Raw genomic sequence first — 26,750 nt, forward strand, 5'->3', positions numbered from 1 at the left:
GTTTCAGCTTTGCAACCATACTCCCCCCGGAACCGAACTCTGGTTTCCCGCAGGCTACCCGCCGGGTCATGGAAGCGAACGGATTCTGATTTATAAAAGTATGATAGGTTATGAAAAGGAAGGGTTCTAAAGAGATAGCTTCGAATTTGGGGGTATCAAAACCAAAGCAAAATATGATGAAAGTAAAAATAAAATAGATAAACCCCATAATTTATTATACCATACCTGTTCACACTGAAACACTTATCACAATATTCTGTGGATCTATATTAAAAAACCTTCTTAAACTTTGTGAGATATTTCCATACTATGGAGGTCAGGCGCGAACGAACGCCCCATAATTTTATTATACCATATTTCTTCAAACTGAAACATAATTATCAAAGTATACTTACGCAGATAGATATGAAAAGTCTTTATTAAAGTTTGTGCCTATTTCTATTCTATGGAGGTCAGGTGCGAACGCAGACCCCACAATTTTATTATACCATCCCTATTTAAGTTAAAACATATTTATCAAAGTATTCTTATGTATATCTATATCAAAAACATTTGTAAACGTTTTTTTTTTTTAATTTTTTAATTTTTTATTTCCATACTTTGTGGACCAGACGCGTACGCAGACCGCACAATTTTAATGAATCATTATTATGCCAGAGCAAACATACCCATACCTGTGCCTCGATACATCTCCTATCATTATATGTGATCACTTTTCTATAATAGACAACCATATAGGAGCCTATTTGTGACCAGACACACACACAGACGTTAAGCTTTATATATATATATATATATATATATATATATATATATATATATATATATATATATATATATATTATTTTTAAAACAGTAATCTACGTGTGTTTTTTCAAACGGTAAACAAGGCGTAGCCAATATTAGCCGTATTTATCGTTTGAAAAAACAACAATGACAAATCTAAATTTATAAACAATGAAAATAAACAGTAAAGTCATCTATGGTTCGTGGCCTAACGGTTAAGGCACCGGACTGTGGTAAACATGGTCTGACGTTCGATCCATAGAAACAGTTGAGCTAGGCTGACGAGAGGTAATTACCTCGAAACATGCATGTATGTAGATTACTGTTTTAAAAATAATAAATAAATAAAAATATTATATACGTCCAAACAAATTAAAGGGCGATAAAAAAAAAAGAAAAATGAGCTTAGATGCGGAGCCAATATTAACTGTATTTATCTTTTGAAAAAACAACAATATCATTTGTAGACATTTATGCTGACGACACTACCATTTATGGTAGCACATCTAAGACAGTAAACGACCAATTTCTCTCCAATTCTCTCTCCTCTGATCTTGAGCACGTAGTACAATGGGGAAATAAGAGGCTGGTTACTTTTAATGCATCTAAAACCAAGCTTCTCTCTTTACATCATCAACATTCTAATCCACAATTGGCATCAATTGAAATGAATGGCTCTCGTATTCAGGACGCCTCAAGTTTTGACAAGCTTCTGGGATTGACCATTACTCTTGATCTTAAATGGAACACGTACATCAAATCTGTTGCCAAGGCCGCTGGAAAAATGGTGGGATCTCTCTATCGATCCGGTAGATATCTCACTGCTGATGCTATTCTCTATCTATATAAGAGCCAGGTACGTCCAAGGATGGAATACTGTTGCCACATCTGGGCAAGAGCTGCTAGAAAGGACTTGTCCTGCCTTGATAGAGTTCAAAATAGACTTCGTAGCCTCGTAAGAGATGTCCTTTTCTCCTCCTTGCAACCTCTATCTCACAGAAGAGATGTTGCGAGTTTGTCTGTGATGTATCGTTATTTTCATGGAAAGTGTTCGACTGAGCTTCAATCTATGGTCCCCCCTCGCAAAACTTTCACAAGAAACACTCGTCTAGCTGTAAACACTATCAATAATTCCCCCCACTCTTTATCTGTGCCTAAACCTAAACGTAGATTCCATGAACAAAGCTTCTTTCTTAGAACTGCACGCCTGTGGAATTGTCTTCCGTTTTCCTGCTTTCCGGCTAACTACAATATGGTTGTGTTCAAGTCTAAAGTAAATACGTTCTTGATGAGCCGTTCCATATAAGTTATCAAATTTACCAAATTTTCATTACTAATGATTACTATATTGTCCAATTTCTACTGTACACTCTTTAACCCTTATCCTTAAGTGGCCTCTGGGCCTTGATAATGTGGTGATGCCTATGTAAAAAAAAAACAAATATATTTATATATATTTATATATATATATATATATTATACAATATTTCTTTAAACTGAAACATAATTATCAAAGTATACTTACGCAGATAGATATGAAAATTCTTTATTAAAGTGTGTGCCTAATTCAAATCTATGGAGGTCAGGTGCAAACGCAAACCCCACATATATACACTCCTATAAATTCGTTTTTCTTTTGTGTGTATTTATATTCATATTAAAAACCCTCTTTTCTATTATTATTTATTTGCTTTCCCAAAATGTGACACAAGGTCGTTTTTAAAGTGGGGTTAAACCAGCAACCCGAAAAAAGGGAAACGGTGCACTCTGGTTGAGTCCAAATATAGTAATTGTCCCAGTATAGAGGGTTTCCCCTGCATTGACTGGGACAAATTACCTACACTTTGATCCCGGCCCGAGGGCCAAGAACAACAGAAACGAGGCAACCCTCTTTTCTATTTATCTATTTATTTAAGAAGAAAATACAATTTTCTTATATACGTGTTGTGGAATTGCATTCACTAGCGAAAGATCTAATTTGCATATTCTTTCAAATATTCATTTTAATTAATTCCTTATTAGTTTCTTCGGTTTTCTTATGGGATGATCATCTTTAGCTAACTATTACGTGTAATTATATTCATGCAGAGTAAACACAAAATTGTTTCCATATATATTTATGTATACGTATATATTTTTGTTTAATCTATCTATTTACCTATTATATATATATATATAAAAGTGAACGTGTGTGTGTGTGTCTGTGTGTGTGTCTGTGTACTCAATAAATCTGTCAATTTTCAATCTACAGACTCGAAATTTGATATACAAGGTACTGAGATTTGGGGAAATCTTTGTGATCGGTGTTCGAACAGAAATTTAGCTATTAAGGGGTCAAAGTTCAACGATTTGGCCTTTGAGAACTCTACCAAACTCCTTCCACAATTTTGGGTCTAAACACTTTAAATTTTAGATATAGGTTCATTGGGCATGGATCTAACTTAATAACTTGATTTGAGCCTAAAACAATAAAAGTTAAGGGGTGTTAATAGGGGTCAAATTTAAAAAAAAATTGACCTCTGCGGTCTCTATCAAATTACTCGGACAATTTCTGGTCTAAACATTTGAAATTTGACATAACGGGTATTCAGAGATAGGGCAAGCTTTTGAATCGGTTTGGGTCGAAAAATTTAGTTACTTATATATAAATGTATGTATGTTTGCATGTCTGCCTAAAACTTTCGACAGAGTCATCCACTCCTTCCGATCGTCTAGCCTTAATATAAACATAAGTACCTTCCGGATTGGCGGTGGTCGTAACAGCAAATACGTCAGCTTTTCACCTGTTCTTTTCCTGCTTCGCGGTACGGGTATGAGCCTACCTTCCTACTACCACTTTTTCTTTTTTGCTCAACATACACATCCAAACACCCGGGCAATAATATATATATAAGGTGGCTTCGTAGCTGGGTTCGAATCTCCCGACCGGCAGGAATTGTCATGCTATTAAACGTCCATTATTATTTCAAAGGGGTTAAATATTTTTATCTCATCGCAGAACTACCTTTGTTAGCATGCATCAATACACTTCCATCTAACATGCCACACAAATCTAAAAGTCCTAGTATTTTCAGAGCGCCATCTTGAAACAAGTAAACACATATGTTAATCTGCTACAAAATCTAACCAAAGAGACAAGGGCGGAGTTTACTGTTGATAAATCTACCAGACTAAGCTCTTGTAAAGTCTCATTTGTTAATAAGTTAAGATCAAAGTGTTCCAATCTTTTGTCCTCCCTTGTGGACTTTTCCGCCAGGGAGGACAATTGAGAGGTCAGCGTCAGATTCTCACTGCTCGGAAAAAAAAGATAACCGGTATTTGTTCTCGTCTATCAATGACGTCATTCAGTAGTGATTTTGATTCCCATCGGCATTTGATCCTGTAATCTACTTTGTATCCATAATTTGATATGAGTTGTCTCCTTTTTAACGAACGTCGTTATTCTTGCCTCCCCTATCTCTCTCTCTCTCTCTCTCTCTCTCTCTCTGTGTCTCTCTCTGTGTGTGTCTCTCTCTCTCTCTCTCTCTCTCTCTCTCTCTCTCTCTCTCTCTCTCTCTCTCTCTCTCTCTAGTTCTCTCCGACCCAGACTAAATCCATATTTAAGCGTCTTCTTATTCAGGTATTAGGTCTATTATTGTAAACATCGATGATCATGGCTTTCTAGTCCCTTTTGCATTTCCAGTGATCCTGTTGAGATTGTCATTGAACTTTGTTCGCTGTCTTCCTCTGCTTTTTTTTCCGGCGATTTTTCCTAGCATCAAGTTTTTTTTCCCAAGCCGTTCCTACATTACATGACCGAAAGAACTTTGTCTTGCGTGAACGCTATTGAGTAGCGATCTGCTGTACTCTGCCTTACGCATGACTTCCTTATTTGTCTTCCTTTCTACCTATAGCATTCACAGAATTCTCCTTAAAACTATATCCCCGCTGCTTCTAAACAACTTTCAGTCGCCTTCGTTACTGTCCAACATTCGTAACCGTAAAGTAAAATTGGCCATATGTACGCCTGCAAACATTTGAACAATGACGACATTTCTAATTCGTAGATGTTGTAAAAGATGAACATTTTCTTATGAACATATTAAATCTTGACGTCAAAGATATGGTTTCTTTTATAAAAAAAAAGATCTCGAATCAAGGAGTTGTATGATAGATTGTCCGTCCAATGACAATGAACGTTTTTAGAGAATAGAATATTTTGAATGAAATGAACAAATGTGATAACTTAGGAGAACGATTAATGACAATTACTTACAGTAAAGTTAAAGATGATCATGTTGATGCTGCCAGGATATAAATTAATAGAGTTCAAAACCGGCTTCAAAACCTAGTAGATGGCGCCTTTTTCTTTTTCCTGCATCCTCTTCCTACAGAGGAGCCGTTGCAAGTCTGTCTCTGCTCTGTTGTTATTTTCATGGCAAGTGCTCGGCTGAACTCCAATCTATAGCCCCCCCCTTGCCAAACTTTCACAAAAAACTCGACTAGCTACAACCACTACATACGATTTCCCGCATTCTCTAACTGTACCTAAATATACACGCAGATTATATGAACAAGGCTTCTTTCCCAGAACTGCCCGACTATGGAGCACTGTGGATCAATGTGCCGCTGATGTGCTTCCCAGTTGAATACAACATTGTAGCCTTCAAATCTAATGTAAACAAGTTATAATTAAGCCGTCCCCACAAATAATCAAATTCTATCCAATTTAAACCATTAACGATTGCTATACTACCACCTAACATTCATTAACTCTTATCCTCGAGTGACTTTGATAAGTGGTGACTCACAAGTTAAAAAAAATTCTGCCAACCTCCATTACAGATAGACATTTCCTTGCAAGAAACTCTGTCTATAAGAATTCCGTTTATGATAAGTACACGTAGTAAAGAAAAGCATATTCATTAGAGTGGTGGTCGAAAACTCGTTGACAAAAATTATTTAGGAGTTATTTAATAAAAATATATAACAAAAGTTCTTGATACAACATGTAATTCTTAGATTTAGTCTAATAATATTCATAATTTGAGACAAGTTTTCTCCTCTTTAAACAACATCGTTTTTCTTCCTCTTCCCCCCACACACACTCTCTCTCTCTCTCTCTCTCTCCCTCTCTCTCTTTCTCTCTCTCTCTCTCTCTCTCTTACACACACACACACACACACACATATACATACACATGCATTCTTCTCTCGAGGTGAAATGACACTCATATTTCTGTGTTCATTGGCAGACTTGCAAAATGTGATTTTTGCCTTATCAAACCGAAATATAAAGGTCCCATTAATAGCTTTAGCTAAGAGCACCCTGAAAAACGTCTAATTCCAAATGACAGCCTTCTTTGCATTTCTTATGGAATATCTTCACCTCTGACTGGATTTTAGCTTTTGTTAACGGTCGCCATTCGACCACCCAGAAAAGTATTCGATATTATTTACGGAAGGTAACATCTAGACCGTTTCCACTCAAAGGAGGCTAATCTTGAGCCGCCGTATGTACATTCAATTTTGTACAATAGGTATGTCCCAGCATGATTCTCGGTTAGTTGAAGATCTTATTTTATTTAAAACATCTTTTGAGTGGCCGGGTTTAATTCTCTGTATACCCCATCGATATTTTACCTTGGGTCAAGTATCAGACACATGCAACATCTATCACACGAGCACACCACAAAAACATGTATCTGAACGCATGTTTGCCGATATATTTCCTAAGTATATCATGAGTATGGATTTAACACGTTCTCCAGGACTGTGTAAATAATTCACACACACACACACACACACACACACACACACACACACACACACACACATATATATATATATATATATATATATATATATATATATATATATATATATATATATTTGTGGCCTAGCAAGGCCACAAGAGAGACAATCGAAGCAGCAAAACTGAAGCTGGCCGACAGGACACTATGTATACAAATATAGGCAAATTTGGGCAAATTTTATTGGTTTGACAATATAAGTTTTTTTTTACCAATAGTCATAAAATTTTAACCCTAGAATATTATTATAATCTTCAAAAAGCCTGAATATTTTCATGTAATTTCGTTCCATAGAACCGAATATATGAGCATTTCAATATTCAATTTGGCTACCAGTATATATATATATATATATATATATATATATATATATATATATATATATATATATATATATATATATATATATATATATATATATATATTGTTTTACGTGCCTATGGACACGTGTTGTATTTCTGGCTTTTAGTCGTCGCCAGCACAAGTTAGGATCAAACGCATGATATAAGTATCCGCATATATATATATATATATATATATATATATATATATATATATATATATATTAGCTTACCGCTCGGCGTTGCCCGGTCGTACGATATGCTTACAAATATTTTAATTTATGCAGATTGCGTATGTATTATTATAGAATTATACTCTATTAATTAATATATATTACGAGGAATAATTTGCCTGGTGGACTAACCCGCAAAAAAATAAAATATAATAAATAAATTTAAAAATGTATTAATGACAATATTGTTCATCAAATTCCTACTGTATTTGGTTAGAATATGACGTCAGCTGATATTTGGGCTTGGTAATCTTAAACATAGTCTTTTTTTCTGTTATAGATAAAATGGAAGAATTCTTATAGGGTAATATTTCACGTAACACCGGTTGGTGCAACTTAAAATAATTTCCTGTAAACGTTCTTTTTATTTATCTATAAGAGAAAAACTATTAAAAGATCGGATTTTTTTTTCGATTTTCGATACTTATCAAATGAATTTCTGTATGAAAAAACACTGCCAGACGTATAAATTACTTTTGTGTGAAATTTGCAAAAGGTCGGCTCAACCTTTTCGGAACCTGTGAGGAAGAAACTCACACACACACACAAATAACTTTTAAATAATTGTAGAGATAGAGATGGATATACCGCCTTTTTTGGTACTTTTATAAGTACTAAATCTCAGCGACTACTGATCAGAATTTAACAAATGAAGGCTCGTTGGAAACGTAATGACCCGAATTGTGTAGTGGGCTAAATGGCATTTGCCCTTGATGACGCACACATTGAGGGCATTATCAATCATCCAGAACCTATTTTTTGCACATTTTTACAGCCATAAAATGTTTCAATCATAGTCATTTGTTTTCCTAGTTTTGCACATGAATTAAAAAAATATTTTATAATTCACCAAAGCAGCTGGCCCTAATGATGAGAAGAGTAAAACTTGCTGCTATTTTTTTCAAATTGTTTGAAATAACTACAAGTGGAGACCTGATTCCAAATATTTCTCATATGTTATATCTTCCTTCTTTGGTTTTCATACATAAAGTAAATATTACAGTGTATAAGGAATATTAGATACTGGAGATATCTATAATTGTATTTCCAAAAAGAGGAGAGATATAACGTATGATAAATATTTGGAATCAAGTCTTCCCTTGCTGTTATTTCAGATCATTTAAAACTATAGCAACAAGTTTTAGTCCCCCATCCATCAAGCCAGAGGTTTTGGGGATATATATATATATATATATATATATATATATATATATATATATATATATATATATATACGCGCGTGCGTGTGTGTTCTCTCGGATATATGTATGAGTTTAAACAGACTTTCTTCTGGCGGCAAAACAATAAATGCAAAAGATAAAAGAAAAGTTTAACTAGTCTGATTCCGTATTATTTTTCGGATTTAGCAAATTGGAACAATTTCCAAACATCAATAGTAAGTTCTGATTGGTTGACTGAACATCCAATCAGGAGTGACGACTGATTGAAGAGAGGTATGCACACAGTCGATGACTTACACCGCGCGTCTTTTCTGTCCGAACAAACGAGAAATTAGTCTTCACGTGGGAAACGCCCACATTATGAAAATTCAGCAACATTAACAAAAGGCGAATGGGAGAGCAGAGCAAATGAAATAACGTGGATGCTTTCTTTTTTATTTGCGAATTTTTTAATTTTCTTGTTTATTTTTCTATTGATATAAAAATAAAATTTGTTTTGGATACGAAAATGTTTTCGTTGCGGCTCATAAATCCTATGGAATTGTAACTACTAAGATGAGAAGAGTTAATGCGGTTTACAGGGATCTAGTAGATGGTGTAGACCGCTCTACTATTTCTTTCTCACAGAAGAGATTAGTCTGTACTTCTTTCTCACAGAAGAGACTAGTCTATATTTGCTCTGTCGTTATTATTATGGCAGGTGCCCGGCTGAGCTTCAATCTATGATCCCGCTGTAAAACATTCGCAACAAGACCTTGTCGAGCTACAAACACTGCCAATAATTTTCATTTCTTCCCCCCTCTCTCTCTCTCACACACTCTTTCTCTCTCTCTCTCATTCCCCCGTCCTCTCTCTCTCTCTCTCTCTCTTTCTCGCCCCTTCTGTGTCTAAAATTAAACGACATTTTCCTGAACAAAGTTTCTTTTCTAGAACTATTCGTCTGTAGAACACGATACTGCGGTACTCTTTCCGAGCTGACTACAATATTGTCGTTTTAAAGTCCAACGTAAACAAATTCTTGTTGATCCGCCAAATAATCAAGTTTTATCCAATCATGGTTGGAAGATGGTGCTTTTACTAGATGAATATCCTTAGTCTGGTACACCTAAGTTAATCGTGATCATGTATGAAGATCAGTTGCTATATGTAACTTTTTTTCAGTTTAAATTAAACTTTAATTAAATGTAAATACATTTACGATTACCACATGTCAACAATAGTTTGATCATGTTAACATAACCGTGAGTAAAATGCCAAAAAAACACTATGCTATTCTGTAGACAGAAAAAGGGAAGCGGTGATCACAAACCTCTACAGCCTGTGGTATCCATTCGATTAAAAATTTCTCTTGTCATCTCCGAGAAAAAAAAAATCCAGAGCCGGAATCCTAAAGTAATTTGATGCAATAAAAACCAATGTTCTGCAAATTTCTATGACGTCACTGTAACCACATGTATCGGCACTTGCATTTTCTGTGAACTTTTCGAACGATTTGAAGAAAGGTAGAGGTTGTTGGTAAAATCATTCATGCTTCAAGTTTTTATATATCAAAATATTTATTCATGATGTTTCCAAGAATGCCAATATAAATAACTAGTAATGGCCGCCCAATGTTGACCGGTCGTAAAGTACGTAAATATATTTTAATTTGTGTAGATTTCGTATTTAGTATTAAAGAACCAATACTCAATTGATTATTATATTGTACCCAATAATAGTGAAAAAGTTTGAGAAAATAAGCCATGGGTTCCAGCAGCTAGAATCGAAACTAAAATATATAGGGCGACAGCCTTATTTGTTACTATCTGAGCCACCAACAGATGAATAGCAACACTCTAAAAATGAACCGACATAAGCGCATAAATGTGCGCATTTGTAGAAATGTACGTTAAGTCAACTTACGCCTGCCAAGTTCCAATTTCATCAATTTAGACTCCTTATCAGCAAGTTTTACCGACTAAAACCCAAATCAAATTTGTTCCACACGTTCGAATTCCAATAATATCAAGTTTCAGGTCTGTAGACCAAAATTAACGGAAGAGTTTGGTAGAAACTGTTCCTTACACAGGTAGACATTTATATTTATATTAGCAGGCGTTTTCCGGTCTAAAATACGCTTAAATATACTATTTTAATTTATGCGTTGTTTGCATTTATATTGTATTTATTATTATCTAGTAAATCCTCTGTTGATTATTTTATTGAACCACATTAATAGTAATGCCGCCAGCGTCCCCGATCTTGAAATACGCTTAAATATATTGTAATTCATGCAGATTCATATTTATTGTCATAGAGCCAATTATCTATTGATTATTATATTATAGCCAATATATAGTAATATATATACATTTCAAATGTTTTCAAAAATATGACTTTGCCATCAGCTAGAATCGAAACCAATATTTTACCACTCAAGTTTTCATCGCTGCTGTTTGAGCTATCTACAGATGCATGAGAAAACATTACAGTTTAGCGACTTCAAACGATGAGTGTATATGTGCGCATGTGCAAAAGTAACATCTTAACTCGACTTATTTCTGCTAAAGCTAACTGTTTATTTTTTTCAATTTTGACCATTTAGCAGCTATTTTCATCGGCTAAAAATCAACTCGAAATCGTTCCATAGGTCAAAACCCCATATATATCAAGTTTAAAGTCTGTAAACCAAAAATTGAGAGAAGAGTTTGTCAGAAACAGAGATTAGGCTCCTTTGATATATATATATATATATATATATATATATATATATATATATATATATATATATATATATATATATATACGTATGTGCTGGAATTTTTTCATCCTAAATGCTACGCAATTATGCAGAATGTAGAAAATATGCATAAATATATTTGAGTGTAATAGTTAAATTCAACCTATCATCTATTAAGACACCACAAAAATGAATAATTAGTGAACGTTCGTTTTTCAAACGAATAGTTAACCTTCATAAACTTGCTCATATATTCAGGACTGAGTATATTATGAAATTCGTTTTAATAGTTATTACATAGAAAAATCAGGTTTTTAATATCAAAGTCAGCGTGATAAAAAAAACTCAACTTTAAGGTACATACAGGATCGATAGATAGACAGATAAAATAAACTTCTTAGATTATAAAACCTAATTTTGAACATCTAATATATAAAAGGGCTATCTGTCCGTCTGTCTGTCTCCATATTTTCAAACTCTATCTCTAAAAGTTGCAGAATGGTTCTAGGGGACTCAAATGATTGAAGTTTTTACGAACCGTAAATTTATGGGTCTTTTGCCGGTAAAAAATAGTTTTTAACGGGGGGGGTGAATAAAACTGTGTCAAAATTGAAAAAGCCGTTATACATTTCGTACATTCATCTAAGTTTATTTTTAATTTTTAATTTTCAATCAATCCATGAGCGTGTCATGTTAGTAAAGTGGCAACGTCACCAGCTTTGAATGCTACAGTTTAGCTTTCGGTTTCGATTCTAGCTGATGGCACCCTAATACTTTTGCTACTTTTGAAATCACGACTCTGTAATAATATATGCGAAATCTGGGCAAATTAAAATATCATATTTAAGCGTATTTTAAGGCCGGGCAAAGTCGGGCCTACCTCCGCTAGTATTATCTATTGAATTTTGTGGGGCGATAAATTTTGCTTTGTAATTATAACGTTATATGATCCCCCTGACTCAAGATTAAGTGTTTCTTAACCTCGTCCTGGACCACGTGTGTCCTGCTATTTAGATGAACACATAGAAAAGTCATTTATTAAATCTGAGAAGTGCAGTTTATACAACACGTGTCATTCCGATTATCCCTTGAGACAAAACCCGCAATATGACACGAAAACCATTCGTTACTTTTTAATCCACCGAGCCTCAGACTGGAATGAAGTGACAATCAAACTATTTTGTTTTTCTCCTTGGTGAAAATGAACGGATAATCATCGAGGAATTATAGACTAAAACAATTCCAACAATTTAGGGATTCTAAGATTTTGTAATTTATAGTAAACATGTGTTACAGCTTGAATCGTGTTCTTATTTCGTTTCTTTTTTCGTTTTATGAACTGATACGTGATTTTATATGATTATAGGTATTAGAACACTAGCGAAGAATATTTTTGCGGTGAGTTTTGACGGGGGTGTAGGAATGTTGTCAGTGAGTGCATCTGTGTTGTGTGTGAGAGTTCGTTCCCTATAGAGTCGAAAACGGCTGGGCAGATTTTATGAAATTTCACATGAAGGTACTTTAGATACCTGGCAGAGTTCTTGTATCGGAATATCATCGATAAATATCGATTATTAATTCTGAATGAAAGAATTAATTCCGATGAAACAAGAAATAGATTTTGACTAAAGTTAACACCTTACACAGCCTAACATCACAAGTGCATTGGAGAAGTTATATTACCACACAAGCCGAAAGGGCTGACATATATTTTTGGTTGGTTGGTTGGTTGGTTGGTTGGTTTTGTTTTACGGCATATCAACCCTTTTCGGGTTATTTAATGCCGAATTCAGTGATTTTGAAGAAAAATGTTGTGATAGAATATTCTTTTTTGTTGTTGTTTTTTTTCAAGTCGGTTTCTATTGTATTTCTAGTTGGGACCCTAACAGGTACTACAACTCCGGGTCAGAGTGGACCTGGGAGCAATGGCAATTAAGGGGTGTCTCCATACTCCCCAAAGCCCACAAGCTAGGGGCCTCACCATCGGATATAGCTTAAGGTAATATCCAGAACCTCCCGACATATAAAAACAACAGTAGGATTTTTATATGGCATGAGTCCCCATTAAAAGCAGGCTATCAATCGATTTGATTGAATAATGGTCGATTTCACCGATTTCGATGACAATAAAAATATGGTGGTATGAAACATTCGTCGATCATCATTCAATCCCAGATAACATCGGGTATCCCTGCTATATATATATATATATATATATATATGTAACCAATTTGACTGAAACATAATTTCAATTGTGTAGCGACATGGAAATAATTATTTAGTTAAATGTAAATGAAATTATATATATAGTTAAATGTAAATGAAATTATATATATATATATATATATATAATTTCATTTACATTTAACTAAATAATTATTTCCATGTCGCTACGCAATTGAAATTATGTTTCAGTCAAATTAGTTATAACAATAACTAACCGATTCTTATCAGACAAGAGAAAACTTTTTATCCTTCTTACAAAAAGTCATATTCTCATATGAGGATGATAAAAACAATCATAGAAAATATTGAAGCAGAGAAGGTCACGTGTTTTTAACCACTTTTTCTTCTTCGTAGTTTAAACACATGGCTTTCTCAGCTTCAATGTACAATTGTTTGCTTTTTTTTTGTTTTTTGTTTTTGTCTGGGAGTATGAATTTAAAATTCTTTTTTAAGAGTTTTTCAACAGCATATTTATATGTTGCGCAATGATGAAGGTCCCTTGGGTGTGTATCTCTTGAATTTTTCACACTTAAAAGTCTTCTATTTGTAGTTCCTCATACTCGAGGGGGTAGAAGTAAAATTAAGTCGATGCTGTTTTATATGGAAATGTCAGTGCACATCAGCGGCTCAGGTTGACAGATGTTTATAAAATCTTAGCCGTGTCAAAGCAATCGGTGAAGACAGGTGCAAATTGTAAAGCAATGACATTTCAGTTCTTTGTTTTTAATATGTGCCTTTCTACTAGCAAAATTCTCCAACCAAATTGCATCGTTGAATTATATGTTCATCTCGGCTCTTATCATCTTTACCACTCCCTCACTCAATATCCACGGCCCCAATTCCAAAGTTTTCAGTAGTTATACTAGTTAGTAAGTTCCCTTTAGTCTAGTTAACTGTTCAATTTCTCTGAAGAGAAAATTATAAATTTCCCAAACTCCACTGATTAAGGTAAAGCTTCTAGTATATTCCCTTTTTTTAACGTTTGATGATTCAATAAATAATGTACATTTTTAGCCGCTATTGTTTCGTTTCTTCTTAATTATTTTCACTGTCAAACAACGTCGCAGCTCACAAGAACCATGACAGCCAACAAACCGAAAGTCCAAGATTCGAGTCTTGAATTTCCGGTTTATTGGCTGTCATGGTCCTGGTGAGCTGCATGTGGAAATAACTATATTACGTCTCACAGTTTGAAAGTTATATATATATATATATATATATATATATATATATATATATAAATGATGCAAAACTATTCTGTTTGATATATATACATACATATATATACACACACACACACATATATATATATTATGTCTCACAGTTTGAAAGTTATATATATATATGACTTTCAAACTGTGAGACATAATATATATATATACATACATACATATATATATATATATATATATATATATATATATATATATATATATATATATATATATATATATATGGACAATACTGTGCTAGAGGCGGATAAATCTGAGAGAGAACTCCTATGTCCTAAAAACAGAATGCCTATTTCGCAAAAAATAATTTGGAACGCTAAACGTTAGTACCGGAAATTGTCAAGACAGTTTACGAAAATGAAACACGTTAATTAAAAAACTTTAACAAAAACGAATGCACAATTTTTTAATAACAACAACAAAAAATGAATACAAATAAAACATATTAATATACGATAATTAATCTTGTTAATCAGCGTACTCAAAACCGACAGTAAAAAAATAACTGGTTCGACAATTTCTATGACTAATTTTATTCAGCGCCATTTTTTTTTATTAAGTATATTTTCATATGAAAATGATAATAATTAACTTGTTTCCAACTGGTTTCATTTGTCGATTGATTAACTGATTATAACTGGTCAGGTATAATATTCGTGTATTAATATTTTTCATTTGTAGTCATTAACGTGTTTCATTTTCGTAAACTGTTCCGACAATTTCCGGTACTAACGGTTTAGCGTCTCAAATTATTTTTTGCGAAATATGGCATTTTGTTTTTAGTCAATAGGATTTCTCTATCGGATTTATCCGCCAGTATTGCCCATATATATATATATATATATATATATATATATATATATATATATATATGTGTGTGTGTGTGTGTGTGTGTGTATGGCGCAGCTAAAAAATAGAAACAAAATAAGTTGCTTTTTTAATAAAACGAATTATCAAAGGCAAGATAAGTTACTTTTCTACCCAACTGGATAATTTTTTAGTGTTTTTATTTAATGTAACATGTTTATTTAGTTCGACAAACATACAGTGTTTACCGATGTTTTGGAAAATTCAAAATGGCGCCGAACTCTCTGCTGAACACGGTACCTTTTGGAAAATGAGTTAAAAATAAAAAATATACAAAATACTGTAAGAAACTAGCGCAATATATGTTACCGTGACATACCTTGACATATATTCGGTGGGTTTTTAGCAGTATGTGGTATAGTTTTTTTATTATTTTTAACTCATTTTCCCAAACTTTCCGTGTTTAGCAGAGAGTTCAGCGCAATTTTGAATTTTCACACGCATCGGTAAATACTGGATGTTTTGCGAGCTGAATAAAGATTTTACATTAAATGAAAACACAAAAAAATATCCAATTAGGTTGAAAATTAACTTATCTTGCATTTGATAACATTTATTTCTTATATATTTGTTTTTTGACAACTTTTTCGAATCTATGTGTACATAATACAACCCCCTTATTTTAACACACTAGAAAGTACGCTTTTTTCCTCCAGAGTTGTTTTTATATAAGAAAATATGAATGTTTTTCCTTAATTAAAACCGTTCTAGCGTTGTGCTTTGAACTAACAATTTATTTAAAAATAAATAAATAAAATAAATTTTTAACATGGATGGGTAGGCGTTGTTTATTCTGCAAGCCGTTCTTAACATGGGGAGGATGGGGGTATTTATTCCAAAAGCCGTTTTTTACATGGGGAGGTTAGGGGTGTTTATTCTGAAAGCCATTCTTAACATGGGAATCCATTGACTTCTGGTCGAGCCCAAGCCATGATCAAGCCATGATTGATGGAAACTCCTAAGGATCCTGGTCAGATTCTGCAAGGGTACCGAGGGTTTTTTTTCATTTTTTTTTTTTTTTTTTTTTTTACACTTTTGGAGTGAATTGCTGTACTAACAATATAAGAAACATGCATTTTCTCTTTTGATTAGATTTTTCCATTACACCTAATTGAGCCACAGCAACGGGTGACAGGGTACAGCTAGTATATATATATATTGTTTGTAGCCTACATAACCCTCTAAGTTAAGCAACGATGAGGTTGGCCAATACCAGATGGGTGATCATTTTGAGAATGCTAGGCGCCATATGTTTTGGAAACAACTCCTGCATCTAGTATCACGCTTGGTCGTCTTGACCCTGTCTTGCTATCAGGACCAAGTGTTTCTGGACGAGAGAGTGTGCAAGTCCTTCACACTTTAAATTAAGTCAAGCGCAAATCACAGCAAAAAAACAACTGTTTGTAGTTCTTATGGTCTTCCATAAGTGAGGCAATATCACGTAACAACAAATTGCTGAAACAAATTATCCTATTTTTAACAAAATGCGCAGTTATTTATCGATTTGTTTTCTATTTTGGTATCAATTCTTCAAGGCATTTTTAATTTCATGGTATATTAGCAATATTGAACTCACTAATAGAAAATTATTAATTTATTTTTTTATAGATTTAAAAGTAGTGTTTTTCGTAAAAATAATGAGAATATATAATTTTTTTTCTTTTATTTTATTTTGCTAATCTGAAAGATTATAATAATTATTAACACATTCAACGAATTTCACATTTCAAAACACAAAAGATGAAAAAGTAAACACATTTAAAATTTGGATGTTCAACCTTAAAATCTGATACGTGCACTATTGTTGTGTTTTTGTTTTGTTTTTGTTTTTGTTTTAGCTAACATCCTCGCCCTCTCTACAATACAATATATTTTGTTCAGTTTCGGTTGATTATTTTAAGCATATTTGTAAACACAAATAAAAAAGGGTTTTTTGTAAGCAAAAGAAATTATATAGAAATAACGATTATAAAAAAGTACACCGTTATAAAGTTTTTTCTTCACTTAATAATCGGTGAAAATCTCGTGTTGATTGGATAAATTACTGAATTTTTTGGTAGATTTTTTTTTCAAAAAGTACTGACTCCCTCTTTCTGTTTTGGTCGTACCTAGTGTATATGTATGTGTACATATACGAGTGTATATCATAGATTCAGACTTGTAAGTATTTAGAAATTCTCATAGTGCAACCACAACAATGCACGACTCTAGTAGATCATTCAGACAAGAATAACATTAAAAAAAACAGGTTTTCTTTAAGCAAAGTCCCCCGATGGATGCTACGGGTTTGTCCGACTAAAATGCGATTTATTGAATTAAAGAAAATTAAACTAGTCTTTATTTGAACTTTAATAATAAATATATGTTTATGAAAAGGGGTTTTGACTGCTTAGTCAGACAGGGCCGAAGCAACCGTCGGCGGACTTTACTTGAAGAAAGCTTGATTTTTAAAAATTATTTTCAGTGTGTAATCTTTTATATTGGTGAGAAACAGTTCACCGATGAACACAAATTCGGAATAAGAGTGTAAGTAACTGTATGGGGTACGTTGCTTGAAGAAACGACTGAATGACTGAACAGAGAAAATCAGAATAAATGAATAAAGAGAAGCGGAAGAAAAAAGAAAGAAAGGATTAGTCAGTCCAAGATGTCGGACATTATCCAACATGGCGTATGAGATGAGTGAACTCTGCTTTAGCGAGTTTTGAATTGAGGTCAGCTTAGTGTCGGCCGCTTTCTCGGCAGTTCTCTTGAGCCAACGGTCCCGTGGCGCGTGCCTTTATTAGATGCGGTTAATTATTGCATGCGATAAGTGATTGCAGACCTTAATTCATTATCATCTCTCTCTGTCTTTCTCGCTCTCTTTCTCTTTCTCTTTCTTTCTCTCTCTCTCTCTCTCTCTCTCTCTCTCTATCTATCTATCTATGTATCTATCTATCTATCTCTTTCACTCTCTCTTCTGTTTTAATGTGTCGGCTGTAAAATCAACTGCTTTTCAAAATGTCCGCCACATCGTGCAGGCAAAATCACCGAGCATATTTCTCCTTGACTTGGCCAACGATTCAACAGATATCAATGTCGATGGTCAGTGCAAGAGGAAAGATGCTCCAACGCACGACATTGGCCGGAAGACATAACGATTACACAAACGAGATTGTCCGAGTGTCACATTTGACCTTTTTTTTCTACAATCGACACGTAAAAGAACGCCCTGGCAAACGGCCATTCGAAATTACCGGTAAGTGGAGAAAAGGACTAATGTATCCATGTCTCCTCTGCATGGACAGTAACTTTCAACGCTCTATCGTCGCATGAAGTTAATGTTTTAATAACAATGTGCAATTGCGTTTAATGAAATAAAGGTTAACTTAAACTGCGTTTGATCTACAGATGGACAAAGCCTTTTATTAAAATGCTTCGACGCATCAAAAAATTAGGTACATCCATTCAATTTTCATGGAGTAATTTTGCCGAATCTTTTTTTTCTACTCGGAAGAAGGCTTCAATGTTTATCAAGACCCAAAAACTTCTCGAGGATAAGGGTTGGATAAGGGCCAATGGATTTTCTCTCAGGATAACAACACATAAATAGTAATAGCAACGTCAATAACAATAATGACGATAATAATAATTAATAAAAAAAAACAAATAAATGTATGTGGACGGATCTGAAAACAACCAGATTAAAACTAGGTCATTCGAATGAGTTCATTAAATGGCGTCGCTCTACGTCTGTTTAAGAAATGTTCTGATATTTGGAGCTCTACTTATCGGAGAGAACAATGAGTTTCAGATATAAATATACCAAAATTATTATTTAAAAATCAACAATTCGTTTACGTCAGTTTTTTTCTCTCTCTTTAATAATTTTTGGAAACAAAATCTGTAAGTAACAGACAGGTTCATTTTTTTTATTTGTATCTCGCCGATAATTTATATACACATAAATAAATCATAAATACTTTTCATGTGATAGGAACTTACGCATTTATATCAATGTCATTAGAGATACCAGAAATTTGATCTAAACCCATTAAGTTTTTTTTCTTAAACTCTATAGAGGTCATAAAATGTGTTTACAATCGATATTTATTCAATAATGGACCAGTTTTCCTACCTAGCAAAAATGAACAAGTTTACCGGGTACAAGTTTTCCGGATACGAGTTTTCCAGGGATGAGTTTTCCGGGGACAAGTTTTCCTAAATTCGTCTTTAGAGGTTATCGAGGCCGCTGAAAATCAATCAGGCATTTAAACCTGTCGCAAATGTACCGTTTGCATGGTATTGGTCGGGAGCCTATATATATATTTATTCAACATATTGACACTATTTTGAATAGGAGTAAATGTGTTATTGTGGTGAGTGGAATGATTCTAGCTAAGAATAATATAGATAGTGTAAGATAGAAGATTACCAACGAGCCCCATTTTCCCATACGTTTGATGTCCTTGTTTTATGTTATATTTTTAGTAAATAAATAATTCAAAGTGTAGTACCTGTTCTGATGCTATACTTTATTTTTCTGTACTTGGTTAGTGAAAAAGAATCTTTCTAGATTGAGGTAATTTTTATTTTTATCCCAATTTAGAATAACCCTTCTTGTAGAGTTGGAGTCTGTGCATTATAAACCAACCTTGTGTCTAAATCAGTCTCACTGAGAAGATAACTAAAATGAATGACACATAAGTAATAACGAATTTAGTGGTTTAACGTATTTTAAAGTGTTTATTCAGTTAAAAAAGAGACTACACCCCTATACTATTTTTGGTTCTCCTAATTTTTACTTTTCTCGCTCATATGCCTCTATTTCTGATTCGTAACAGTGGGCCGACATCAATGGACTTTTTTTTATTGGCTTTGTATGGGTTTGCTTTGCTATACATATGGATTCGAAAAAGTTGTCAAAATTGTGGCATAAACCCACCCAATAAATATCACGATAACATTTATTGGGTGGGTTTCTATCACCATTTTTTTTTATTTCTTATTTTGAAGTGATTATTGAGTCTTCAAACACATCGCGGCCATCTTTTCTTGTTCTCTGGCAGCGTTCAACTTTACTCATCTTTCGAACCGAATAAACATTTTACATTAAATAAAAGCATTAAAAACTTATCCAGTAAGGTAGAAAAGTAACTTATCTTACCTTTGATAACATTTATTTGTTATTTATTTGTTTTTGTTTTGTTTTTTTGTTTTTTGACAACTTTTTCGTACCTCTGTCTATAGTAATACAAACCCTTCTATTTTTGTGCTATTATCGAAAGTCCCAAGATGCGATCCCACCACATTGGACATTTTTCTTGTTCTCATGTAACACTCGACACTACTTGTTTTTTTTAACCGAATAAACGCTTTAAAATAAGTCACAGAAAACTTAGCAAGCTAATTAGAAAACGAACACTTAGAAGAATCAATTTTATCTTTTTAAAACAACAGTAAGCAAGAAAATTTATTTTTTTTTAAATATATATTATGGGTGTGTACTCTCCCTTAAAAGCAATATTTCTTGCAAGAACGGTCATAAAATATGTTTTCAATCGATATTTATTCAATGGTGGGTCATTTTTCTACCTAGCAAAAATGGACGAGTTTTCCGGGGAAATGAGTTTTCCGTGGACGAGTTTTCCGTGCACGTGTTTTCTGTGGACGAGTTTTCCAGGGACCGTAATAACACTCGTAACTAAATAATTGCCTTCAAAAAAGTTTTCTATTTTTTAGGTGATTATGTGTGACTGAACATTCTAGAAAAAAAAAAATGACAGAAAAAAATAGAAAAAAAACGGACAAAATTATTTAAGAATTTGGACTGTGGGATCAGTTTCTTCTATAATTTAATTTTTTACCACTAACCCCAAGTCTGACTAGAATGATAGTAAAATCACACTCAACCACTTTAAAAAGTTTATATTAACCCTTCCACTCAAAATGCCCAGAAAACTGCCCTAAAACACTAGAATAGCTCAGAAATTCGGGTAATCTCTTACGTTAAGTATGAAACGAAATATACTAAACACGTTTTAGTAAAACACATTTTTCAATAATTAAAAAAAAAGATACGCACTTACATTTTTGTTAGAAGACACATTTTCAATTAGAAATAATGTAAATTTAACTGATAACCATGAATCGTTTATTACTCGATGACTTTTATTAGTATATTGAAAATTTGCTTTTATAACAAGTAAACACTACTAACCAAAAGCGGATGCCGAAATCAAAGAAACGCCGGCGCCCAAATGTGTCTAGTGCAGGAGTGTGAAAAAACTCCAGGTCAACAAATTTATTAAAGTTTTTTTGTCATGTTTGTCAATGACCGGGCAAAAACCTAAATTTATATATTTTTTTCTTTTTTAGCACAAGTAAAATAAATTTACATCGTTTTTTTATGTTATTATTTTAAATATGGATTTAAATATGACTAGGTACTCAAAAACAACAAATTTTCATCATTTTATCTTAAGTGCCAATAATGTGAAATTAAGTTTAACGTGTTTTTTAAGGAATCGGTTTTGGAATCGGAAATTAGACCATTTTTTTTTCGATTTCTACACCGATTCCGATACCCTGAAAAATTCCGATTATTCCGATTCCCGAGTCCGATCCCGATTAATCGTCCCAACGCTAATATATATATATATATATACATATATATATATATATATATATATATATATATATATATATATAGTTCTTGTTGAATCGCCCTCTTGTTAAAATTCTGTCCAATATTCACCATTACCAATTATAACAGTGTCGGTCGCCTAAGAATCGTTCAACCTTATCCTCGAGTGACCTTTGGGCTTTGATACATTTATTTTTAACAGATATGTATGCTTTATGTTCATTACCATTCACTGTATGGCTATATATATAAATATATATATATATATATATATATCGTATACATATGTATAATATATATATATATATATATATACCTCGAATACATATATATATATACCTCGTATATATATATATATATATATATATATATATATATCGTATACATATGTATAATATATATATATATACCTCGAATACATATATATATATATATACCTCGTATATATATATATATATATATATATATATATATATACATACATACATACATACATACATACATAATCATGGTAATTTTTATCCGAGTAAGAAGCGTTGACTGAAATTTGAATTTTAAAATAAAATACGTGTTGAATACGTTTGAAGCCAAATTACAACGCGAAATTATTAAAATAAACAACTGTTTATTTTTAAGAAATATATTTCGGAATATAACTCTCTTGTCAGTCTTGTATATTTTCCCCCCTTTTTCCTCGCTACGGTGTTAGGTTGAAGAAAGTTGAATGAAGAGTCCACGTGATGTTATCTAATATGTTTCTTAAAAATAAATACTTGTTTATTTTAATAAATTCGCGTTGTTATTTGGCTCCAAATTCTATTCAATACGTATTTTATTAAAAAATTATAACTTCAGTCAACGCTTCTAACATGGATAAAAAACATTACCCTGATTTACCCGATATTACAAAAATAACATCGCAGTTCACATCGCGTGGACTCTTCATTCAACTTTCTTCAACTTAACATCATGGCGAGAAAAAATATAAAAGACTGACAAGGGAGTTATACTCCTAAATATATTTCTTAAAAATAAACACTTGTGTATTTTTTTTTAAATTTCGAGTTCTAATTTGGCTTCAAACGTATACAATACGTATATATATATATATATATATATATATATATATATATATATATATATATATATATATATATATATATATATATATATATATATATATATATATACTGTGTGTCAAAAAAGTCACTGAAGGGTTTTAACTTAAATAGACTTATTATTTTGTTTTACAAGGTTGTCACCACTTATCAAGGCCCGGAAGCCACTCAGGGATAAGGATTATTGTAAGTACAGTACGTTAATGTGGAGATTTAATAAAGTATCTACTTAAGGGGGCAGTTCATCAGAAATTTTTTTACGTTGGACTTTAAGACATCCAGGTTGTAGTCAGGTGGGAAGCAGGCAGACGAAACAGAGTTCCACACGCGTGCAGTTCTAAGAAATGTTAATATCTTTCTGTAATTTTAACACAATTTGACTAAGACATTGGGGATTTTTTTTTCCTTTTAAATGCAAATTTCAAACAATCTTTATTTATAAAAAAAAAATAATGTTTTTTATATGTTGCCCATTTTCAGCTTCGCATATTTGTGCTCTTTTCAAAATATTGTTCATGACAGATTGCGGAATCTCTGGATTTCGATTTAACTTCCGTATTTCGTTCCTGATGTTTTCCTTCACTCATTGCATGGTTTGCGGGTTGTGAACATAGATCCTTTTTTTTTTTTTAAATATCCCCACAAAAAAAATTGTCAAGTCTAGGGAACGTGGTGGCCATTTGATATATCCATTACGAGAGATAATGTTGTCGCCAAAGCATTGCCTGAGAAACTCCATGCTTTAATTATCCATAATTAATTTCCAAAATATTATCTGTAAAATATCTGAAATAGAGAAAAATTAATCATTAATGATAAAATGACAAAGATTTTCAACCCTTCAGTGACTTTTTGGACATCCTGTATATATATATATATATATATATATATATATATATATATATATATATATATATATATATATATGTATATATATGGGACGATTCCAATATTTTTTCCGATTCCGATACAATCACCGAATCTATACTAAATTCCTGATTTTAATGCAATTGCTGATTTTAATTTCGATTCCTCATAAATCTCTAAATATGTGACTATAAATTTGTGATCTTTTTCGATTTACCGTAAAAACACATTTTAAATATGCATATATTTTCTCAAATATAAAAATACATAACTTGTGGGTAGGGTGATCTGCAGGTTTAATTTTACTATTAGTTTAAAATCAATGAATATTTATTATTTTATTATTACTACAAGCAGTGGAAGATTTTGTTTTAAACAAAATCAAATAAAAATGGATGATTAAAGTAATCGTTTTTGGCATCGGAAAATATGCACAAATTTTTCCGATTCCTGGTCCTGAATCCGATAAATAGATCCAACATATTCATCAAATGTACTTGAAACCAATATTTTTCAACAGTGCTCAATGCAATGTAGATCTTGATAAGTAAACGGTATAGAAACATTCAGTATGGCCTACGCAAATGCAATTACGTTTCACCAAAGTATATGCTTTGTCAGGCTGAAAAATAATAATTAATGATTATAATAATATTCTTACCATGAACTCATGAGAAGTAAATATTAGAGATTTCAGATAATTATTCTCTATCATCAAATTGATAAAACCATCAACAGCTTTGGCGGTTCAAATTGTCCAAATAGTAACTTTATGATGTCAAATCTTGATGGAATGGGTTAGGGTTAGGGTTAGGGTTAGGGTTCGGCGCTAAAGTGTAAGACCTGGTAAACCTTCTAATCAAATCCTTTCCTCCTTCTATAATTTATCTACAATATATATAAAGTAAAGTTGATTTTTCCCTAGAATATCGATCATCATATGGCTATAAATTCTTCTCGCAAATTTATTTATTATATTATATATATTTTTTACGACACAGTTATCTAATTTAGTAAAAACTTTTCGAATTAAATGACGTTTACAATTTTAATTTATGAAACTCCTAATGGCATATTTAGTAATAAAAAAAATACGTTTTTTCTTTAATTTATTTATTTTGTATGAATTAAATTTCGAAACTAATAATTAAAAGGTATTAGCAAGTATCAAATAGATGCGAAAATATTTGCCGGTTTATAGAAGGAATTTATTTGTAATTTATTTTATGCATATTTTCATTGCTTAAAACATGATTAATTTATAACTGTTTCTTTCAGATTATTAAAGTATCATCAATATGTTTTCTGAAATATTCTCTCCCATCTGGACTCAAAAATGATATTTTTTAGTCAACAGAAAAGGAGTCATCTTCCATTATGATAATGCTCCTCTTCACACTGAAGTCATCTTCCACCATAATAATGTTCGTTCTCATACTGTGTAACAGAGCGCGTACGCGCGTACGGTGGCAGAAGCAGTTGTATGCAAATGACCGAGCCGTGTGAGAGATTATGTCACAGCGAGGAAGAAGAAAAGAAAAAGAATATAAAAGAGAAAGATAGACATGTTACACACGTGGCCCGAGAGAAACAGGAAAAGGCACGTCTTAAACATGGCCGGACAAAGATGGAGTACCACGTGTTCGACATGGCATAATATTGGAGTACGAGAAGATCTTTGAACAAGTGACACGATTTTATTCTGGAAAGTACCTGTAAATAAATGTATGTTGTTTCACTAAAATAGAGTTAGTCGAATTATTTCCTTGTCTTTGTTTCCTTGTGATTGTCTACATACAACGTATGTGCCCCGACTGTTGACATGTAACGATAACGTTACAACTGGAGTCATCTTCCATCATGATAATGCTCTTCCTCACACGACATTACTGACCAAAGTTCCCAAGGGATGACAAATCCTGGTGAAAATGAACAACTGATTCAGTTTTAGGCATATATAAATTTGAGTTCTGCACCATGCAAAAAAAGAAATGGCCAAGTCAATCATTTACCCCCTTCACCACGACTTAGCCTCAAAAGCCTCCAAGGCCTTAACATATTTCAATTTCAGTTCAGCACCATGAAAAACTGCTAAATAGATATACACAGAAAATTTTGAAAAAATATGGTAAAATAGTCCAAAAAATGGAGTGTTTTTATTAGCCCTAAAAGAGCCCGTGGGGTACCCCCAAGAGTTATCGCGAAGTATAGACAAACAAAATTATATAGAAATCAGTTAGTGACAACTTTTAAGAAAGTTTTATAAAAATCCAAGGCATCAATTTTTTTAATAAGCACAAAAGTGTCAATATTAACCATTTTAAACCAAAAGGCACCCTAAAGGAGCAACTGGAGTTTTCCCAGAGAATCCGTTCTGTTACTTTTTTACTAATATCATGTTTAATGTTTGTGCAAAATTCCAAAAAATTCACAGGCGTAGTTATCGAGAAAAGTGCGAACGGACGAACGGACGAACAGACGAACGAACGAACGGACAAGAGTAAATTTTCAGGTCCATCCTCCTTTTCTTTTCTGAATTTTTGAGATGAGGATTGATTATTCGTATTATTTGGATTCTTCAGACTACTGTTCTCATCTTAAGTGTGATTTTCATAACGTTTCGGTCGATGTAACCTTTGACCTTCTTCATGTGTATTTTGTCGAACTCGAGAATGTTTGTGTCAAACTCGGGAATTTGAACGGAATTTCGAACGGAACCCTTTACTTTCTTCACGGGGGTAGCATGTTCTTGTTCCGTCAGCCA

Source organism: Euprymna scolopes, chromosome 9 (assembly GCF_053919585.1).
Source record: "Euprymna scolopes isolate OS-2025 chromosome 9, ASM5391958v1, whole genome shotgun sequence".
Lineage (NCBI taxonomy): Eukaryota > Metazoa > Mollusca > Cephalopoda > Sepiida > Sepiolidae > Euprymna > Euprymna scolopes.